This window comes from Phyllobates terribilis, unplaced genomic scaffold (genome assembly GCF_046119375.1).
Source record: "Phyllobates terribilis strain yellow unplaced genomic scaffold, ASM4611937v1 Scaffold_11__3_contigs__length_659146591, whole genome shotgun sequence".
Classification (NCBI taxonomy): domain Eukaryota; kingdom Metazoa; phylum Chordata; class Amphibia; order Anura; family Dendrobatidae; genus Phyllobates; species Phyllobates terribilis.
The window spans coordinates 295,774,627-295,788,138 of NW_027362771.1; the positions used below are offsets into that span (position 1 = coordinate 295,774,627).

Consider the following 13,512-nt stretch of genomic DNA (forward strand, 5'->3'; position numbering starts at 1 on the left):
GCCACAGTCCCTCCTGTGATGTATATGTCTTTGGCCTCACCTGTTATATATATAAGCATCCACAGCCCCTCCTGGTATGTATGCATCCCCAGCCCCTCTTGTGATGTATGTGCCCACAGCCCCTCCTGTGATGTTTGTGCCCACAGCCCCTCCTGTGATGTATGTGCCCACAGCCCCTCCTGTGATGTATGTGCCCACAGCCCCTCCTGTAATGTATGTGCCTTCAGCGTCTCCTGTGATGTATGTGCCCCCAGCATCTCCTGTGATGTATATTCCCCCAGCATCTCCTGTGATGTATATTCCCCCAGTGTCTCATGTGATGTAAGTGCCCACAGCATCTCCTGTGATGTAAGTGCCCTCAGTATCTCCTGTTATGTATGTGTCACCAGCCCCTCTTGTGATGTATGTGCCCACAGCCCCTCTTGTTATGTATGAATGACGCTCGCAGCCCTAACCCTGGGAAGATGGGGGATTACTCGGAGCCGGGTCCTGTGTTTTGGTGGGGTGCAGCCATGGCCCGGACCCGCTCCGTGCCCAGGGCCGTCACATTAAAAAGGGTGGTACGGGCTTATCAGGGTTGAGTGGTTGCTATCGACTACCCCTCCTGTGGTATCTGGTGAAGGCCACCAGCGCTGCTGCAGTCCTCTGAGGCGGGATGTTGTGGCAGCCGAAGTTGATACTACTCCCCACAGGCGGAGCAGGACATCAGGGCAGAGAGACAGGATGGAGGGAGTTGTAGTGTAGGAGGTCTGGTGCTGAGTAGTACGGTGCAGTGCAGAATAAAGAGTCCGGAGGTCATAGGGGTTGACTTCCAGGGTTTTTACTCACGGTGGAGAGTATAGCTGCAAGGCTTCTCCCTGCTCCTCGTGGAGTTCTGCGGTCACCAGGAATGGGGGTCCGACAACCTCCAAGCAATTCAAGTGTTCAATCAGGCCCCCGCACCAGAGTGTTCCTAGACTTCAGACCGGGTCCTTTCCTGTCTGTGTGTGTGTAGATAGGCCGGGCCTCCCTCTGGACTTCGCTCAGAAAAAGGGTACGGGTGGCAGCTCCGCTCCTTCCATTACCAGGTGGGATCCTCTGGGTCTACCGGGCTTCCCTGACCAGGACGTAGAGTAGCAAGGTCAGGTGTCGGGGGCCGGTACCCCTCTTGCAGCCGGAATCCCTCTGACTTGGCCAGAATAGCGAGGACAGGTGGCATATGCCACTCTGTCTGCATCCCCCTGGGATCCATTTGCGGTGGAGCTACACTCCTAAGCTCCGGGCCTTCTTGGTCATGGTCCTTGACCGGGTTGAGACATATGTTATCTGCAACCTGCCCCTCGACCCAAGGCCAGGGTACGAGGGCCGTGTCTCCATCCACTGCAGGTCCACACAGGATCCACGTTCAGGGAGGGAGATCACAATCAAAGAACCACGAGCCAAGATGGCTGTTTATTAAATATGAAATATTAAGTGTCACTAAAATGTGAGTCCTCGACCCTTACCCACTAATTGGTTCCCCCTATCTCTTGGTTCCCCAATCTCCCATTTTCCAGTAGGGGCGGCACTCTAGTGCCTACTAGCCCCCTCTGGTGGGAGAAGTGTGGTGTTGGATGTGGAGGTGGGGTCCTGACCATCGCACCGTTCTTACCTCAAAGGAGGAACACTACACCCCATTAAAGAGGTGCAGCATCCCTGTTGCGGTCGAACCCTCAGGGGTGCCAGATATGTGCCCACAGCCCCTCTTGTTATGTATGTGCCCCCAGTGTCTCTTGTGATGCATGTGCCCTACAGCATCTCCTGTGATGTATGTGCCCCCGGCATCTCCTGTGATGTATGTGCCCCCAGCGTTTCCTGTGATGTATGTGCCCCCAGCGCCTCCTGTGATATATATGCCCCAGCGTATCCTAAGTGGTGTATATGCTCCAGTCCCAGCCTCTCCTGTGTAATGTGTATGCTGCAGCCCCAGTGTCTTCTATGTGATGTACAGTACAGACCAAAAGTTTGGACACACCTTCTCATTTAAAGATTTTTCTGTTATGTCTTGACTATGAAAATTGTACATTCACACTGAAGGCATCAAAACTATGAATTAACACATGTGGAATTATATACTTAACAAAAAAGTGTGAAACAGCTGAAAATATGTCTTATATTCTAGGTTCTTCAAAGTAGCCACCTTTTGCTTTGATGACTGCTTTGCGCACTCTTGGCATTCTCTTGATGAGCTTCAAGAGGTAGTCACCGGAAATGGTCTTCCAACAATCTTGAAAGAGTTCCCAGAGATGCTTAGCACTTATTGGCCCTTTTGCCTTCACTCTGCGGTCCAGCTCACCCCAAACCATCTCGATTGGGTTCAGGTCATCTGGCACAGCACCCCATCACTCTCCTTCTTGGTCAAATAGCCCTTACACAGCCTGGAGGTGTGTTTGGGGTCATTGTCCTGTTGAAAAATAAATGATGGGCCAACTAAACGCAAACCGGATGGAATAGCATGCCGCTGCAAGATGCTGTGGTAGCCATGCTGGTTCAGTATGCCTTCAATTTGGAATAAATCCCCAACAGTGTCACCAGCAAAGCACCCGCACACCATCACACCTCCTCCTCCATGCTTCACGGTGGGAACCAGGCATGTAGAGTCCATCCGTTCACCTTTTCTGCGTCGCACAAAGACACGGTGGTTAGAACCAAAGATCTCAAATTTGGACTCATCAGACCAAAGCACAGATTTCCACTGGTCTAATGTCCATTCCTTGTGTTCTTTAGCCCAAACAAGTCTCTTCTGCTTGTTGCCTGTCCTTAGCAGTGGTTTCCTAGCAGCTATTTTACCATGAAGGCCTGCTGCACAAAGTCTCCTATTAACAGTTGTTGAAGAGATGTGTCTGCTGATAGAACTCTGTGTGGCATTGACCTTGTCTCTAATCTGAGCTGCTGTTAGGCTGCGTTCACACATTGCGTATTTCCCTGCGTTTTTTTACGCGCGCGTATTTCCTGCTTTTTTTACCTGCGTTTTTTTATGCAGGTAAAAAAATCACCTCCATTCACACACTGCATTTTTTCCTGCGTTTTTTTACGGAGTTGCAGGAGAAAATGAAGTGTGAGGAGCATTGACACCTGTATGTAATGTAATGTATGTGTTTGTGTGTCCTGTCTGTGTCTATGTGTCATGTGTGTGAGTGTCCCCCTAGCAGTGTATGTACAGACAGCTTCTGGCTGCAGTACATACACTGCTTTAAAAGAAAAAAACTATGGATACTCACCTATCTGATGGATAGGAGAGGCGTCCGGTCCGGTCCCGTGGCTTCCAGCATCTGCCGTGAAGCGATCAGCTGACTGTCACGTGACCGGCTTGTAAATCAGCTGACCGGAAGCCGGTAAGCTACAGTTACCTGATCGCTTCACAGAAGATGCTGGAAGCCGCGGGACCGGACCGGATGGCTCTCCTATAGTATCCATAGTTTCTCCTGCGCCTCCATAGAAAAGCGCTGGAATTACGCAGTGTGTGAACACCGCTGCGTAATTCCATTGCTTATAAAGGACACAATAGGAGAAAGCGCAGGACGCTGCTGCGTAAAGAATTGACATGTCAATTCTTTACGCAGCTCGGCTTTCGCGCTGCGTAAAATCACTCTGTGTCTGAACGGCAAAGTGAATTTCCCGTTCACTTTGCTGGCAGACACAAGGCACATTGCGTATTTTGAAAAAGCGCGCGCAAAAAAGCGCACGAAAATACGCAATGTGTGAACGCAGCCTTAACCTGCAATTTCTGAGGCTGGTGACTCGGATAAACTTATCCTCAGAAGCAGAGGTGACTCTTGGTCTTCCTTTCCTGGGGCGATCCTCATGTGAGCCAGTTTCTTTGTAGCGCTTGATGGTTTTTGCAACTGCACTTGGGAACACTTTCAAAGTTTGCCCAATTTTTCGCACTGACTGACCTTCATTTCTTAAAGTAATGATGGCCACTCATTTTTCTTTACTTAGCTGCTTTTTTCTTGCCATAGTACAAATTCTTACAGTTTATTCAGTAGGACTATCAGCTGTGTATCCACCAGACTTCTGCACAACACAACTGATGGTCCTAACCCCATTTATAAGGCAAGAAATCCCACTTATTAAACCTAACAGGGCACACCTGTGAAGTGAAAACCATTTCCGGTGACTACCTCTTGAAGCTCATCAAGAGAATGCCAAGAATGTGCAAAGCAGTCATCAAAGCAAAAGGTGGCTACTTTGAAGAACTTAGAATATAAGACATATTTTCAGTTGTTTCACACTTTTTTGTTAAGTATATAATTCCACATGTGTTAATTCATAGTTTTGATGCCTTCAGTGTGAATGTACAATTTTCATAGTCATAAAAATACAGAAAAGTCTTTAAATGAGAAGGTGTGTCCAAACTTTTGGTCTGTACTGTATATACAGTGGTCTGTATCTCCTATGTCATGTTTATAGACCAGTCTCGGTGTCTCCTATGTGACGTATATAATGCAGACCCCCCCACTGCATGAGTTCTATAAATGTTACATGAGCAGTGATGAATTTCCCACTGTGAGGAGACATGTGGTATAATATAAATCTGTGTTCAGCACTTACTGCTGCAAGTTCTTTTCTAAAGTCATCGAAAAGAGTCGACTGCACTCCAGACTGACACAAATCTAGAAACGCAGTAGCAACAACATCCATACCACCTAACATCACAGCTGCACAAAAAGTAGTTCCAGCCGTCACATTAGAGGTGAGTTAATTAAATGTTTGACCAAATAAAGCAGAATAAATTTCAAATTGATAATTTTGTACTGCCCCCATATATTGGTATAAATATCCAAATGGACCCTGTCAGAAAAAAGGTTCCCCATATACATATACAATCAATATGCCATGGAGGCAGAAACATTTAGCACAAATGTAAGCAGAGATGACCACTCATCTAGTGTACAATAATAAAATTTTCATTATTTTAGATAAGAATTGTTCAACAAAAATTTTATATGTAGAGTTACATGTATGATCTGATATTTGTATTTGAGAATCTACTTCTTCACAAGGTCGAGATGATCTTGGCAATACCCACTTTAAGAGTGACTGTCACTGAACTAGTTAAGCAAGTTAGAGGAGTGTCTAGAAGTGGAGGTGGGATGGAGAAGCAGAGATCAGTAGAGCTGTTTTTGTGCCGTGATGCCATGTCATACAGGGCACAGACTACATCTCTTGCCTTCTGCTGCAGCTGTGTCAAGGTATTATACACTTTTTTATCTTCTTTAATAATAGGTTTTACCATTTCCTTACACTTTAACTCTGCAGGTTCTTTAATAATGTTTCTGATCACTTTTCTGTTTTTGGTGTAGCTATTTTCTGACAATCACAAACAAGTTATCTATATATAAGAGTTACTGTAGGTATGTTAATAGTAAACTACTGTTCTTGCCTTATGCACTTATATTGTATATCATTGATATGGTACTTTTATCGGTTCCAGAGTAAGAAATATAACATTTCCCTGGTTACATGTCTTATTGGTTAGAACAGAAACTATAATGTATCTGAATACTTAACATGTTTACAAATATACTGAGCACTTACATTACAGTCATTTCTGACAGGTGTGTGAATGGTATGGTTTTGAAAATTGATATTGGATTATATAAAGTAAGCATGTTTCTATGACTATGTAGATATCTTCTGGTCATTTTAACATTGAGCGTACATACTGTATGTAGCAATGCTGAACTACCACTGCTCTGTGACTTTTGAGTACTATTAGGCTATGTTCACACATCATGGTTTTTTCAGCTTTTTTTTATGTGTTTTTTTATGCAAATTTTCAGCTGCATTTTACAGTATCAGCAAAGTCTATGAGATTCCAGAAATCTTATACACTCATCTTGTTGTTTTTTTTGTTAGGATTTTGTACTTTGCATGTTTTTTTTTTGCAAAATAGAGCATGTCACTTCTTTCAGCGTTTTTTCACCTATTGGAAGTAATGGGTGGTGAAAATAACGCTGAAAAAAATACTGTAAAAATGCAGCAAAAACGCACCAAAAAGCAAGTAAAAAAAGCAAGAAAAATCCTGAACAACCTCCTGGCAAGAGATCAGGTTTTGCTGCAGAAAAAAAACGCTGAAAAAATCATGATGTGTGAACATAGCCTTATTATACGTGCCTCGTCTCTAAGAGTGTCTTGAAAGCTCCGAAAAAAGGAAACTGCATAAACCTCCCTAATAACACTGCTCTTTGAATATTTCTTGTGTGGAAAATCATGATGTTACATTATCGGACTCATCCCTGGCATCCAAACGTATATTTAGGGGGTGGAAATAATCTTCCTATCCACCTCCAAGTCACAGAGATACTCCCCTATATGCTGCTTCCTCTGTTGCAGCTATTTGCCCATCACCGTCTTTTCTCCCTGAAAAGAACTTCTGACAATTATGTAAATTATAACTGCAAAGGTGGTCTCACACTTAGCGTTCAAACCAGAATTCTTTTGTACCAAAAACTGAGAAAAGACCCTGGTATATATAGAATATCCCAAACGGCATTATTTATAAATACATCCAAAAACGAAGAAAATGCCAGGACTAAAGGTACAACAGAGTTCATAAGAAGATACATTTTAGTTAATAAAAACAAACAAACAAATACTACCATAAACAATCCAATATACAGGCAAATGATGCATATAAAGATGAGTGAGCAATTGGTGCAGCCCAATGATAGATAAATAGAATGATAAATTAATAATTTTAAGGTGCTATATAAATCTTGGGTTACATAGGAAATATATCAGCTATGCATAGTTAATACTGTACATACATGTATGCAAAGTAAGTATGTATTATACCTGTAAACTAACATAGGGGTGAAGCTATTGCAAAATGCGCATTGGGTTTGCTGATGAGTGAGCAAGTGACTCTTCCATTGTATGGTCATGAACTGTTTACATGCTGCTAACTGAGGGATTTCATATAATCATGCATTTACTTTATCTGTAACTATGTTGGTTTACAGGTATAATACATACATGTATGTATTTACTATGCTTAGCTGATAAATTCCCTAAGTAACCCAAGATTTATATAGCACCTTAAAATTATTAATTGATCAATCTATCATTGACCGACACACTGCAACGAAATGAAAATGGAAGAAATGTCTGATTTTGGAACAGTCTTATAGGTCAGAGGTCCCCAACCGCCGGTCCGCGGACCAGGACCGGGCCGTTGGGGTTTTTCAGCCGGTCCGCGGCGCTGCTGACCAGGGCCGGCGTCAGCACCCGGGCAAATGCCGGGGCTCTGAGCAGGCAGAGGGGCCCACTGGCGGTCGCGCACCCCGCTGGGCTATGGGCGGAGGAGAGCGGTGTCAGCGCCCGCCCTTCTCCGCCGCTTGCTCAGGGCCCCGGCAGCCCGATACTTACCTCTCCCCGTGCCTCCGCAGATCAGCTGTCTTCCTGCTCTGCGCTCCCTGTGACGTCTCAGGTCAGAGGGCGCGGTGACGTCTTTACACCGCGCCCTCCCCTGAGCCGTCACAGGGAGCGCTGAGCGGGAAGAAACGACAACGCTGGAGTTCGGAGCCGAGCAGCGAGCGGCGGGCAGCAGGTAGCAGGTGAGGAGAAGGGAGGTGAGTATTTGATTTTTTTTTTTAATGTATGGAGGCATGGGGCAGTATAAAGAGGGGAGGGGGGGCATCCTGCTTGGGGCATTATAAAGAGGAGGGGTGACAGCCTGCATGGGGCATTATAAGGTGGGGAACAGCCTGCATGGGGCATTATAAAGAGGGGGGGATTCCTGCTTGGGGCATTATAATGAGGAGGGGTGACAGCCTGCATGGGGCATTATAAGGTGGGGACCAGCCTGCATGGGGCATTATAAAGAGGGGGGGATTCCTGCTTGGGGCATTATAATGAGGAGGGGTGACAGCCTGCATGGGGCATTATAAGGTGGGGACCAGCCTGCATGGGGCATTATAAGGTGGGGAACAGCCTGCACGGGGCATTATAAAGAGAGGGGGGGACATCCTGCATGGGGCATTATAAAGAGGAGGGTTGACAGCCTGCATGGGGCAGTATAAAGAGGAGGGGTGACAGCCTGCATGGGGCAGTATAAAGAGGAGGGGTGACAGCCTGCATGGAGCATTATAAAGAGGAGGGGTGACAGCCTGCATGGGGCATTATAAAGAGGGGGGGTGACAGCCTGCATGGGGCAGTATAAAGAGGAGGGGTGACAGCCTGCATGGGGCAGTATAAAGAGGAGGGGTGACAGCCTGCATGGGGCATTATAAAGAGGGGGGGCAGCCTGTATGGGGCATTATGTGGGGGGTAACAGCCTGCATGGAGCATTAAAAGGGGGGGCCTGTATGGGGCATTATGTGGGGGGGAACAGCCTGCATGGAGCATTATAAGGGGGGGGCAGCCTGTATGGGGCATTATGTGGGGGTAACAGCCTGCATGGAGCATTAAAAGGGAGGGGCCTGTATGGGGCATTATGTGGGGGGTAACAGCCTGCATGGAGCATTATAAGGGGGGGGACAGCCTGTATGGGGCATTATGTGGGGGGTAACAGCCTGCATGCAGCATTATATGGGGACCGGTATCCTGTATGGAGCGTTATATGGGGGCCAGTATCCTGTATGGAGCGTTATATGGGGGCCAGTATTCTGTATGGAGCCTTATATGGGGGCCAGTATTCCGTATGGGGTCTTATATGGGGGCCAGTATTCCGTATGGGGCCTTATATGGGGGCAAGTATTCCGTATGGGGCCTTATATGGGGGCAAGTATTCCGTATGGGGCCTTATATGGGGGCAAGTATTCCTTATGGGGCCTTATATGGGGGCCAGTATTCCATATGAAGTGTTATATGGGGGCCAGTATTCCGTATGGGCGTTATATGGGGACCAGTATTCCGTATGGAGCCTTATATGGGGGCCACTATTCTGTGTGGAGCGATTCACCGGTTTCTGAGCTATTGTAGAATTTACAATAGATATCACTCATGAAGTGAAATCTTTGCATTGTACTATATATATATATTTCTCCGCCGTATCTCTGCATCATGAATCGTGGTATGTGTTAAAGGGGCCCACTGAGACTCTTTCGCCCGGGGCCCAGAAAAACCTGGAGCCGGCCCTGCCGCTGACAGCTAGCTCCGCGTCCCTGCGCCTGGTCAGAACTCGCTCTGTGTGGATTTATAATGTTTTCTGCCATAGCAGTGACAGCTCGCAGCTCGCGGCAGAGAACATTATGCAGGACGGGGTGGGGCGTCGGGCGGGTCTTAGTGACGCAGCCCTCCACAGCACAGCATGGTACCTGTTGTACGTCACGGGGCGGGTCTTAGTGACGCGGCCCTCCTGCACAGCATGGTGTGTTCCTGACGGGGTGGGGCGGCAGGCTCTCCTCACTGACACGCCCCCGGCAGAACATGTTATGTGGGACGTGCTGGGGCAGCAGACTGGCTTCAGTGACGCGGCTCCCGGTACCGGTGTTCAGTGTGTAGCGCTGCTAAGCAGCAGCGCTGTATACACTGACGCTCAATGTACAATGCTGCTACTTAGCAGCGCTGTACACCGAGGTCCCGCCAGCATCCTCCCCATACAGCTCCACCGCTCCATAACCCCACCCCCATATGACCAAAGCCCCGCCCCCACCCCCACCGGGCCATGGAAAACTGGTCTTGCTTAAAGCCGGTCCCTGGTGCAAAAAAGGTTGGGGACCTCTGTTATAGGTGATATGTAGTGTTGAGCGAGCACTAAAATGCTCGGGTGCTCGAAGCTCGGGCCGAGCTCACCGTGATGCAACGAGCCCAATGTTAGTCTATGGGAAACCCGAGCATTTTTGCGGCGGCACCCCCGGCAGTCTGTAGAAAGCCTAAAAAGTGCCCAAAACGATAGTGACAGTGCTGAAATGACAGGGAGACAGTATGGGCATCGCCCCAGGAAGCATTTCTGACCCCCAGGTCACTGCTGTCAACAACGTGGTCAGAGGCATTAAGCCACTTTTACGGGCACACAATAAAACGTTCAAAAACGAAACTGAAACTGCTTTCCTGTGAAATATGTTAAGGAACATCCTTTGCAATGTAAAGACTTGTGTATAAGGTAAAATAAATAACCAACAACAAAAATACTCCTCCACACCTTGGGCTATGTTCACAAGTAGCATTTTTCATGGGTTTTTGCACTTTTGTATTGCTTTCACCGGGAAATGTCATTTTAACATTTTACAACCTTATCTGGCCATATGCTGTGTGACACATGCATACAGTGCTGAAAAGACATAGGAACAGCATGGGGAAGACCCTTGGAAGCATCTCTGACTCGCAGGTCACTGCCTAAAAGTGTGCCCATCAGAAGTGATCCTTGTCGCATCAGAAGATGCAGACTTGCAACTATCCCCGTGCAAGTCCTTGTCCCAGGGCAGTGTTCAATTGTACCTCCCCCATTCCTTGCTATGCAAGCGCAAATATGCAGCCAACTACCCACCCACTGGCAGGCTGCAATAACATACTGCTAGCTTTCACTTGAAATGGGGCCTTTTAGTTTGGAGGAGGCCGAAGCTGGCCACTACCTCATGGCTGCTTCGGCAGCGAGGTATCCATACTCAGTCCCCAGCCACCCGGCAGCCGGGTGTCCACGCTCGGTCCCCAGCCGCCAGGGGGCAGCCGGGTGTCCATAACCGGTCCCCAGCCGCCCCTATTTCTCCTGTCACCTTCCCACACACTTTTCTTAGCCTGGCCTGCTTTAGGGCAGCATTGGACGAGCCCACCAGAGAACCAGACTCCTCCAGTGGGCCCTGGCTTCTCCATCAGGGGAGTTGAGAGTGCCAAGGTGAGGAACATGATGATGATGATAGAAGTTAGCATCTTCTTTGTTTTCTTTTAATGCAAGCGTAAGTGTGCAGCCTGCCACCCACCCACCCCCAGGCTGCAATGCCATACTGCTAGCTTGCACTTGAAATGGGGCCTTTTAGTTTGGAGTAGACCGAAGCTGGCCACTACCTCATGGCTGCTTCGGCGGCCTGGTATCCATACCCAGTCCCCAGCCGCCCGGCGGCCGGGTGTCCACACTCGGTCCCCAGCCGCCAGGGGGCGGCCGGGTGACCATACTCGGTCCCCAGCCGCCCCGCGGCCGGGTGTCCACACACGGTCCCCAGCCGCCTGGGGGCGGCCGGGTGTCCATAAATGGTCCCCAGCCGCCCCTATTTCTCCTTTCACCTTCCCACACACTTTTCTTAGCCTGGCCTGCTTTAGGGCAGCATTGGACGAGCCCACCAGAGAACCAGACTCCTCCGGTGGGCCCTGGCTTCTCCATCAGGGGAGTTGAGAGTGCCAAGGTGAGGAGCATGATGATGATGATAGAAGTTAGCATCTGCTTTGTTTTTTTGGAATGCAAGCGCATGTATGTAGTAACGACTAAGCCTGAGGTGGTCAGCGTTTTGGCGCATATCCTACCTCCTCCGAGGATTGCTGGATGTTTTCCTGCTACTATCCCAGTTCTATGACAGCCCGTTAAAACAAAGCTTCAGGTGATAAATAATGGATGAGGTGGTGGCAAAGGAGAAGGAGCAGGAGGAACAGGGACCATTCACATCAATATCAGGCCAGTCAACCACACATGTCTTGTAGGATATGTTTCTGCACCAAAAGGAGCGGTTCGGCTACACAGTTAAAAGGAATACAGTGAGTGCAATGCCTACCAAAAATTTAGAGGCACTCCAATGCCCCTTGGAAGTGACATGGAGGTCAGAGGGCCTTAACTAAACCGTTTTTTCCATTTATAGCAACTGGGTCTCCTGTGCACTGTTGGCCTAAGCAGTGAATGGAAGGCTTTCCAAAAATTATGAGGAACTGCAATGCCCCTTGAAACAGACGTGGATTACAGCGTACTAAAAACCTTCTACCCTTTATTAGGGAGTGGGTTTCCCTTAGTGTTCGCCTATGCATTGAAAAGCAAAAGCTGACTAAAATTAGGAGGAAATGCAATGCCCATTGGAAGCGTCGTGTAGGTCGCAATAGCTTAATAAGACGGTTTTAATGCCCCTTGGAAAAGTGGTGGAGGTCACAGTAGCTAAACAAGATGGTTTGAATGCCCCTTGGAAAAGTGGTGGAGGTCACAGTAGCTTCACAAGACGGTTTTAATGCCCCTCGGAAGAGACGTGGAGGTCGCAATAGCTTAACAAGACCATTTTAATGTCCCTTGGAAAAGTGGTGGAGGTCACAGTAGCTAAACAAGACTGTTTTAATGCCCCTTTCAAGAGCTATGCCATGCATATTACAAACACTATTCCCATTATTGGGGAGTGGGTCTCCCATAGTCTTTGCTTATGTCTTCCAAGCAAAATCTGCCAAAATTAGGACGGAGGAACTTGCAATGCCCCTTACAAGAGCCATGCAGTACAGCATATTACAAACATTATTCCCATTATTGGAGAGTGGGTCTCCCATAGTCTTTGCTTACGCCTTCCTAGCAAATGCTGCCAAAAATTAGGAAGAAATGCAATGCCCGTTCGAAGAGTCGTGGAGGTTAGAGTTAATGAAAACAACATTTCAATGCCCCTTGGAAGAGCTGTGGAGTTCAGAGTGGTTTAACAAGATGCTTTTAATGCCCGTCGGAAGAGACGTGGAGGTCCCAGTAGCTTAACAAGACAGTTTTAATGCCCCTCGGAAGAGACGTGGAGGTCGCAGTAGCTTAACAAGATGGTTTTAATGCCCCTTTGAAGAGACGTGGAGGTCCCAGTAGCTTAACAAGACGCTTTTAATGCCCCTCGGAAGAGACGTGGAGGTCGCAGTAGCTTAACAAGATGGTTTTAATGCCCCATGGAAAAGTGGTGGAGGTTGCAGTAGCTTAGCAAGACGGTTTTAATGCCGCTTACAAGAGCCATACAGTACAGCATCTTAAAAATATTATTCCCATTTTTGGGGAGTGGGACTCCCACAGTCTTTGCTTATGCCTTCCAAGCAAAGCTGACAAAAATAAGGACGGAGGAACTTTCAATAATGGCAACATGGACCACGGTCACCCTGGTGGTATAGTGGTGGTGGAGGCTGAGGATAAGGAGAAGAACATAAAACAGCCGAAATGAGGAAGCGTATACCCATGTGTGGGTGTGAAGAGGTGCATGTGAATACACCTCCCGAAAAAATACAGTGGATTTGACTTTATGTTACTCTGCTGTCATTTGGTGGTGATGAGAAGTCTGGCCCAATCCAGCCCTTTTTCATTTTGATAAGGGTCAGCTTGTCAGCATTGTCAGTTGACAGGCGAGTGCGCTTATCAGTTATAATTCCCCCAGCGGCACTAAAAACACGCTCCGATAACACGCTAGTGGCAGGGCAGGCCAGGACCTCCAAGGCATACAGTGGAAGTTCATTCCAAGTGTCCAGCTTGAATACCCAATAATTAAAAGGCACAGAGGAATCACGGAGGATGCTGGTATGGTCGGCAAGGTACTCCCTCACCATCTTTTGAAACTTTGCACTCCTTGTGAGAGTACCCCACGCCTCAGGGTCTGTCCGAAGGGAGGGTCTGAGAAAACTGTCCCA

General features: G+C 47.8%; 1 protein-coding gene across 1 annotated transcript in view; it reads left to right on the forward strand.

The window, feature by feature from the left end:
- The first annotated feature begins 5,078 nt into the window (after positions 1–5,078).
- Positions 5,079–13,512, forward strand: part of PRKCQ (protein kinase C theta) — a 242,426-nt gene continuing 233,992 nt past the window's right edge. The window contains exon 1 of the mRNA XM_073652454.1: positions 5,079–5,213. The gene's annotated coding sequence lies outside the window, so the exon portion shown is untranslated. The remainder of the gene's footprint in view (positions 5,214–13,512) is intronic.